Source organism: Triticum aestivum, chromosome 2A (genome assembly GCF_018294505.1).
Source record: "Triticum aestivum cultivar Chinese Spring chromosome 2A, IWGSC CS RefSeq v2.1, whole genome shotgun sequence".
Lineage (NCBI taxonomy): Eukaryota > Viridiplantae > Streptophyta > Magnoliopsida > Poales > Poaceae > Triticum > Triticum aestivum.
The window spans coordinates 410,217,113-410,226,610 of NC_057797.1; positions in this window are offsets into that span (position 1 = coordinate 410,217,113).

A 9,498-nucleotide genomic window follows, 5' to 3' on the forward strand; every position below is an offset into this window, starting at 1 on the left:
AGACTCCATCTCTCTCTCTCTCACACACACACACACACACAGACACACCCACACCCACACACACACACACACACATTGAGACTCCATCTCACACACACATGCTCTAGGCGGAGCATTTGTTCCTACCACCCTTCATCCACCCTTACCTGTATGATAAACAATCACCTTAATTTACTTGTATAACATGGACAAATTCCAATTTACTTTAGTAGTTACCAAACTTATCATATGTACACTTATAAAAAACCGAGTTGGCGATGATGGTGTGCCTGCCATCTTGTAATATAGATCGTCTGATCTATATCTGACGGATAGAAAGTAAACTATGATAATTTTACAAAAGATAGCCGCACCTCTCTCCACATCCTTATCTCCCACAACCTCATTGTTGAGCAATTAAAAAAGAAAGTCTCTGGAACAATCTAGCATGGTGGCCGCTGCCTCATACCGGCGCCGTCCATCCCCATGCCTCCGCCCATTCCAACCACCAGTCACCACCACACTCCACTCCTCCTCACCTTATCTCTCATCTTTCATTTTTTTGATGACATTCTCGAGATACCAGTTTTCCGATAAAATTCTCAAAATATCATTAGTTTTTACACATGGGATTACTCTTGCATGGGTAAATCGCAATAGGTGTTTTGTAAAAAAATGCATATTGATGTTTCGTGCAATGCACGAGCATCTTGCTTGTAATTATATAACGCAAATCACGAGCGGGAAGTGACATTTTTTTACACAACCACGTTAACATGGCCACGTAAATCACTAGCTAAAGTAAATGCCATTATACTTATATCCCAATGCAAAAGGTTGAGTACATGTCCGAAGAGTAGAGTTGCACACACGCACTCTTTCTCTCATAATCTCACACACACACACACACCAGTTACGTGATGCCCACTTAAGCAGACACGTATGTTACAATTTGTGCACCCGCGGGTACATGTGATTCTGCGCATTTATTTAAGCCGGATGGCAAACTCAAACAGTAGCTGCATTCATTCCACTCCCGCCGCCTCTTCTCTGGTCGCCATCGCCCAGTAGGATGAGGATCCCCTGACGTGAACAATCCTACCATTCTATCACTGACATGTGGGACCCCCAAGCGTGGGTCCCACCAGTCAGCGAAGGAAAGGCAGGGTAAGGCAATGATAGCCATGTAAGAGGATCCATGTCCTGCCCGGTAGCCATGGCCCGGCCAAAGGTAACAACATACGCCATACTCCCGCCGGAGCGGCTCTTTAATCTGGAAATTTTAGTGGTCATGCATGCATCTTTTTGTGCTAGCACTCCTATATAAGGGTTGACCGGTCGCTTCCCGCGGACGTGCGCGGGCGGTGGAAGAGGAAGGAGAAGGGAAGCGGGCTGTGGAGTAATGTTCTTTACCACAATTTCTTAGGAAACTGAGTGCAATAATTGAGTAGTTTTGCAAACTACCAGCACTACACCTGAAACGGTTCAAAACCTATACTCCCTTGCCAGCGCGCGCTTCCCGCGTGAAACAGTCAGCGTCGCCCTGGAGCATCAGTGCCTCATTAATGCCCGACCAGAGCGGAGGCGACCTCTCACGGGCGCCGGCTTTGAAGCGGCATGACGGCCGAGAGAGCGCCGCTTTCTGGTGCACCGACTGCTCCACGTCGAGACTGGCCATAGGCCCTGTTTGGATCCATGGGTTAGAGTTATTTTGAGCTAGTTGGGGCTCAAATAGCCCTAAAGTATCCAAGCATGAGGGTTTAAATTGGAGCAAGTTGCACCGAACCCACCAAAAAAACTATCCCACCCAAGAGGTGCTAACTGGAGATAATTCTCATTAGGACCACTGAAAAATCACTTCTCTCTCTCCATCAAGTGCATTTATTGTCAATCTAACCCTTTCACCCAAACACCTCTTTGGCTACAGTTAGTTCAGGGTTAGTCATGAGTTAGTCTAACCTCTAGCTAAGTTAGAGTATCCAAACAAGAGCAGTATAGGACATGCAAGTTGCTGAAAGCATACAGTCAAATTCGTACGTGAAAGGATTTTTTTCTTTTTGAAAAAAGAACGTGAAAGGAATTTTTTAGAATGCTCTTGGCATGTCGCTAACATGTGATGAGGTACCCGACCTCAATAGAGGGCAAAAACATGAGCCCACCGCACTTTGAGAGACACGAGGAGGGAGAAGCGATACGGGATGCTGGATTACTAGAGATAGGTGTCGCACGGAAGCCAAGAAATATGGTGATAGCGTGGGTTAGCCATGTACTAACTACCTCCGTCCTGGTTTATTGGTCCCAATGTATTTCGTGTCAAATTTTGACCATAGATTGAACTAACATTTATGCATGTCACAAAAAATTACATCATTGAAAACTATGTTCAAATATGAATCCAACGATATATTTTTTGTTGAAATGCATTAACATTTTGTTAGTTAAATCTTTGGTCAAAATTTGGCACAAACTACAAAGGGGACCTATAAACTAGGATGGAGGTAGTATGATGTAACTACACTGGGCTGCCGTGCTTCTACTCTTCCAGTCCACTGTGGAGATGATTGTTTGATTTTATATCGCTGAATAATATAAAATATTATGAGTGCAAACGCTCCACCCCGAGGTTCCTCGCTCCTTCTCGGTCGTTGGGAATCTATGTTCTTCCACTCTATTTTTTACGTGATCTTTGTTCATCCTTTTGCCAACACGCAACACATCTAGCATCAAGGAGCACGTGTCATGCAAGGATCGTTCCATCTATATGAAGAACACGTGGGACTGGAACTACGAGACGGACATGTACCCAGGAGTGGACGTGCGAACCTGTGTAATGTAGCGCGGTAAGTGAAGTAGAAAGGCACAAATAGTATGAACATGCATGGCATATAGGCATTTGTCTCTTACTACCACTAAATGTTGTACGTGCAATGCCCGATGATGTTATGGAGTACGTTACTAAGTACTCTACTACTACTATATTAATTGGAGGCACATATTAGGTTTTATATCTGTTTACGTGTATGCCCCGAGACCTTCCAACTAGACATGTCTTTCTCTCCGGGTCGCACTTTGTATCATTCATACCACTAGTACAGTAGTACTACTACGTGTGGACTCCAACCCAGAAGTGGAGACACTCTACCACGCTGTTCATGTCCCAGTCCTTTCGCTGACGTGTGCGACATCCAGCACGTGTCGTGTGTTTGGCACTCCTTCGTCGTAAGAGTTGAAACACTAGCATTCATTAGAAATAAAAAATAAATATAAATCACCAGTGATACTATACCACGCGGTTTCCTTGCTCCTCGATATCGGAACGAATACTTCCGCTCGCCGACATGTGGGACATCGACCATCCTGGTCCACTTGCCATGCCCACAGAACTCCGAGGGAGAGTCACCCCAGTCGCCGCGCCACAGTAATTACTAATGAGCCGTCAAATCACAGGCCCAACCTTTTACCCACTATGAAGTTGTTCGGACGAAGGAACCATCATGACTTTGTTGAATTCCACTTCTTGAAGAAAACTACTGTACCAGCATTACTGCTAGCTACAGTAGTTACTCCAGCAGAGGCCTCCTTTGGTTCATTGGATAGGAACTTTATAGGAATATGAAAATCATAGGAAGTGAGATGACATGCATCTCAATTCCTATAGAGAAAGAGATGCCATTTAATGCATAGGATAGGAATTTTTCCATCGAGTCTAGGCTAATGTACAGGTAATTTGCTCTAAAAACTACTATAGTAACTAGTAGTACTGTTACATGCTCGTAATTAATTAAACAAACGTACGGGCGACACAGACACACACACTAACTACTAGTACTACTACTTCTCACATGCTGGCCAGACACCGTCGTTCTCCTTCCCGGCTTTGTCGGCAACACCCCACCGTGCTTGGATCTCCGCCGACCTCTCTGCAGCAGCGCGTGCGTCCTCTTATTTCTTGCGGCGGTGGGCCTCTCTTTTCTTGAGTGCTTTCTGACTTTTTCGCTCCCTCTGTGCAGCTTTGGCAGCCTCTTGCTCTACCGCCCATTCGGAATTGGCAGCTTCAAATTCCGCCCACATAGGTGTAAGGTCGTGAGCGGCAATGAAATCGGCACGGCGGGATGCCACCGCTTGCCTACCATTCTAAGTGTGGTCATGGGTGGCGAGGAACTCGGCGCGGTGGGATGCCATCGCTTCCTTGCCGGTTAGTGTGCGGCATGGTGGCATGAACGATGGTTGGTGACAGCTCTGGGTTCGAGTGGCTAGACAATCGTAAAGTGCATTGGTTTGTCAAGAGCTCAAGGACAGAAGACGAAGGAAATTTGGATTCCCCTTCAATCCTGGTCATTTATTACCGAGTAAAATGCATTGGCGGTCATTGAACTTGTCTTGATAGTTCACTTTGATCATTGTATACAAGATATGGTGATTATACGGCCACTATCTCAGCATATAGCTCCGTATTTGTCTGGTTGACCAGTGAAACAGTCCGCATGCGCCTCATCCGCTCGTGTTCTTTATCTATCTATCTATGCGGGCCTACCTGTCAGTGGAGAAAGAAATAAAAACCAAAATTATGCGTATGTGACATTACTGTTTAGACATTTATTGGAGGCCTCCGCGAACACCAAGCATGTATTCACCTGGCTCAACACCAACGGTCATACTCGTGACTCGGCGCCTTGCTCATGTATATCGTCCATCACAACGACAATCTATAAAACAGCCTAGCTAGAGAGGGTACTATGGTGCGGAGTATGTACTACCGTGAGCAACCGATCATAGTGCCACTGCACACGAGTGTGTGTCTGATCGATTCATCCATTATTCGTAAGTTATGTATGGTTGTGTGGTGTCTAATGGTGGTCGTCGAATGCTAGCTGGCGACAAGAGCGGTTGCATGGACGCCTGGTTGTCAATACGTGTCACATATGCTTCAAAGGCTCGTCATCCATGAGTTCACATTTTACCACCACGCCAACGTCTGACCACCCTGGCCTACCAGAACCGCTTCAATCGCTAGCATGCGCTTCCGGCCTAAAACAATCACCGTCTCTCCAGAACGTCAATGCCGCATTCACCGGCCTTAACTGCAGGTGTAGTTGGTGTGTCACTGACATGCGGCCTGATGCCCTTTGGGCCCACATGTTAGTTAGATAACGCACCTGTGGTTAAGTCAATGAAGCAGTGTCCGCATTCACGCTCGACACGACCTCTCACTAGCGCCGGCATTGCAGCAGCGCGACAGCCGAGAGAGCACCACCTACGTGGCATCCCGGTGCAAGCGACTGCTCCGCGTTAATGACACCACGGCTGCCAACGAACCTACTCCGGTGCCAGCCATCCATATGTCTGCCACGGCTCATTGCCATTCACCCGCTATATTAACTTGAGCCCCAGCTCCCAGCCATAGCCAAAGACCCACACTCATTCTCCTCCGGTCCCTTCCTTCTGTTGGCACCACTACAACCATGGCCTCTGGGCACTCCAAAGCTCTCTTGGACATACTATCACAGGAGCAGACGAAGGACATCGGTGGCTCTGCTCCGGGCATGCTCCAAAGCTCTCTTGGACGTACTCTCATAGGAGCAAATGAAGGAGATCACCGGCTCCCCCCCGGCCGCCCTCGGCCGCCACGACCACAAAGCCTGCGTGCATGCGCGGGCGCAGCCGGCAGCGAGGAAGAGTAGTACACGGTAGGTCACCACCGCTCTGGTCCCAGGAAGGCCATCGATCCTCCACTCAGTCGACGCCAAGCTTGGTGGGATAAAAATCGGCGGCCGATTAGCCGCTTGACGGTGACGTGGAGGCGGAAATATTCATAACCTTGTGCTCCGGAGGAGGAGGTTATCGAGGCGGATAAGGAGGAGGCAAAGGCAATGGCCGGCTTTCTCGGGTTGATGGCCGGACATGGTATTCGGGGCCCGACTATCGTTTAGATTAGGTTTATAGTAGGTTTTAGTACGGTTTGTGCGAAATATGTAATGTATTTCGTCCAGTTTATATGAAAAGTTCTTGAAATGTAATGAATTTCATCCGGTCAATTTGAAATTTGCTTTGTTTGGACGAATTTCGGCCGGTTAGTTCATATAGTTGTCAAAAGGTATGCGAGCAGCATTGGATGGCATCCATCAATGTCCTCGGACAGATGCCGGTGTAAATTTGAGGGCCAGCGCTGGAGATGCCCTAACTATCATGCTATAGTCGCTAACAGTGCTCCATTATTTTGTAGGGAACAGTTATCCCTCGATCAAAATCAGATCTGTCGTGTTTCCACTCCTCCCACGTAAGAGTGTAGACTCTTGTTTACATAAAAAATGGAGCAAGTGGACGGCACTGTAACACGTCATATCACTCAAACTAGCCCGCCTAACGCGCGGGAAAGCACCGCCCTCGTCTTTTTGTTCTGGATTTCTATCAATCGATCGCACAAAAATGTTACGCTTTGCAAGTTCAAAATGAAAATGCGGCACACTGACAACTCGTACGCGTCGCGTTCATGTCGCACACCCGACAGTCCGGCACGCACGCCGCTCACCAGAGGGGACACGGGTTGTCTTGCATTTTCACTGACATGTGGGACTGCAATTGAATAAACCGTTGATAGCCGAAATCTTATCGCTCGGCAGGCGTTGGCTTAGAGGAGAGAGACGGGGGAGGGAGAAGAGATCGCCCACCCGCCATGCACGGACTCCAAGAAATATGTGGTGATAATGTGAGGTGGGCCATGCGGGAGTCCGCACCGCTTCCAAGCCCGCTTCTTACCGCCCTGGCCCACTAGAACCCCTCCCCCACCCCACCACCTCCCCGCGCACGCTCCCCCCTCAGAGGCCAGCTGGCCTCATTCATAGCAAGTACTATAGCTCACACTGGTAAATTCTGGGCTATAAAGGGCATGTACAATGGTTGATAAGATAGTCTTATCATAAGCCTTGCATGTAATTTAGATATGACAAAAAAACATGTGTACAATGGATCATCACTTAGCCTTATCTTATGCTAAAAACATGGTGAAACATATTGTGCTAAGAGATCACATCTTGTCTTCTCGACAAGCCCTCTTATGTGGAGGAGAGAGAGGCATTGACAAAGTCAAGGAGAGGGATCTGTAGGAGCCCGTCTCTACACGTGCTCCTAGGTATAAAAAACTAATTCTAAAAAAAGAGGCATAAAAAACAATTGTGTCTAAAAAAAGAAAGGTAAAAACATTTGAGAGGAAATAGATAGAGAGAAAGTGAGAAAAATTTGTAACCTTATAGTCAACACTATGGTAGTATTACATGAGGAAGGAGGGAGTGGTGCACATGCCAAGTTCACCGGGCTGCCGTGTTTCACACTCCTTCGTCGTAAAAGTGGAGACAATAGGTTTCATCGAAAATAAACAATGAATACTCGTTGCTCGTCCACTATATCGGAAAGAATACTTTCATTCGCCGACATGTGGGACGTCGACCATCCAGGTCCACCTGCCATGCACAAAATTATCCTGGTCCACCTGCCATGCACAAAGTTAGTTGGACGAAGGAACCATCATGACTTCGTTGAATTCTGCTTCTTCATGAAAACTTACTCTACCCGCAGTACTGCAACCACACGCGAAGACTGGATGGCACTGTACCTCGTCATATCACTAAAACCCACTAGGCCAAACTAGCCTGCCTAGGATTTGTACTCCCTCCGTTTCAAAGTTAGTAGTACAAAGTTGACTCATCTATTTTGGAACGGAGGGACGTCTCTGTACTGCTATGATTTTGTGTTGTACGTCTATGTACTTTTGCTACGATTTTCCTACCCTATGAACCAAATGAGGCATGAATATATCCGTGTCGACTATTGTCTGATTGATCGCTAAGCCTACAATTTTAGGAGCTTGGGCTATTGGCCGATCGACGATGGATCAGTATAAGCGTACCACGAGCTCATCAGCCCCAACATTTCTCTTCGGTGAGTGTTTTGCAAGTACTATAGCTCGCACAGTAGCTAGCCTACTAACACCAAGAATCATCAAATAAGCCCTACTGATATGATAAACAGTTCAAACTTACATCTAAGCATGCCATATATTACATCAAAAACTTGTGAGGATACATCTGTTTCCATAACCCGGAGAGGGTTCGCATGATTCACTATCAAACAAAAGTAGCAAGTACCGCCCACACAAGACAGTGCACTAGCCCTAAGATGGTTTGATAACATGCATCATTCTGGTAATTAAACACAGGGCAATGCAAACTACCCTGAAGGATTAGCGCGATGAACTATTTCTTGTCATCGATCTCTCGGGCAATGACCACAGCACGGACAGTGGCATGGGAATCGATCTCTGGGGCAATGTCCACAGGACTGACCGCGACATCAAAATCGATCTCTAGGGCGATGTCCACAGGATGGACAGCGGCATCGGAATCGATCTCCCGGGCGATGCCAACAGGATGGACCGCGACATCAAAAACGATCTTTGGGGCGTTGTCCATAGGACGGGCCGTGACATCGGAATCATCAAGGACGTCCACCGGCACCTACACAACCCTAACATATTAGCAAGCACATTGCAAATAATCAAAAACCACAACTTTCGGTAATAAGCCATTATTTTTTCCCTTGTGTAGCTCACCAGGGAATCCCATCCCTCTGGGGGCCATCTCCTCGTCCTCGATGGGGGCCATCACCTTGCCAGGGAAATACTGCTTCTCAATAGCGACTATCTCCTCAAACTCGGCCTTGAGCCTCGCATAGGTGGCAATCAGAATTTCTGGGGTAGGCACGGTGGGGCCCTTGCTATTCTTCCAACTTTCTTTGAGGAGTTCGTCCGCCAACGTCGTCAACTCTTTGGCCAGTGCTTGTTTCTTGGAGTTCTTCGTCTCCATGGGTTGGCCCGCCAACATGGTCAACTCGTTGGTCGGTGCTCGCTTCCTAGAGATCGTTGTCTCCAGTGGGTTGTCTGCCAGCAACTCTTTGCCTACTGCTCCAGGATCCATCAATGAACTGACAAACAAAAAGCAATCAAAAGGAAACCACAATCGCAATGAAAATGGAAAAAGAATAGGCTGTGAGAATCGGTCGGTGCTTTGCAAAAAGAAGATTCTTGGAATGAAAATATAGCAGCATCACTGATTCGCCCACCTTTCCTTCGTCGGCACAGAAGAAAAATGGCAGAAGTGAGTAGCCTGGAGTGAGTTTTCTTCAAGAAAGGGGAGAAAGGGCTTCAACGAGCGTTCCAGAGAAATGATGGTTGCTTCATCTAGTCCAACTTCGAGGCCACTTTACCACAGCTGGTAAAGGTGTGGGTTTTGTGATATGACGGGTCATGACGGCCACACCGGGGTGACCGGTGAGTTTCGACTGTAGCACCTCGCTGTGATTTGGTGGATGGCATGCGAGCCCGGATGCTTTGATGTCCCGCATGTAGATAGAGTGGTAGTCATATAGGAGTGCTCAATATTGTGCACCGCGACCAAGGCGGAGAGGGAAACGAGAGAAGTATGTAATTAATGCATGAGTTTAATTAGGGTAGTTTTGTAAAGTACG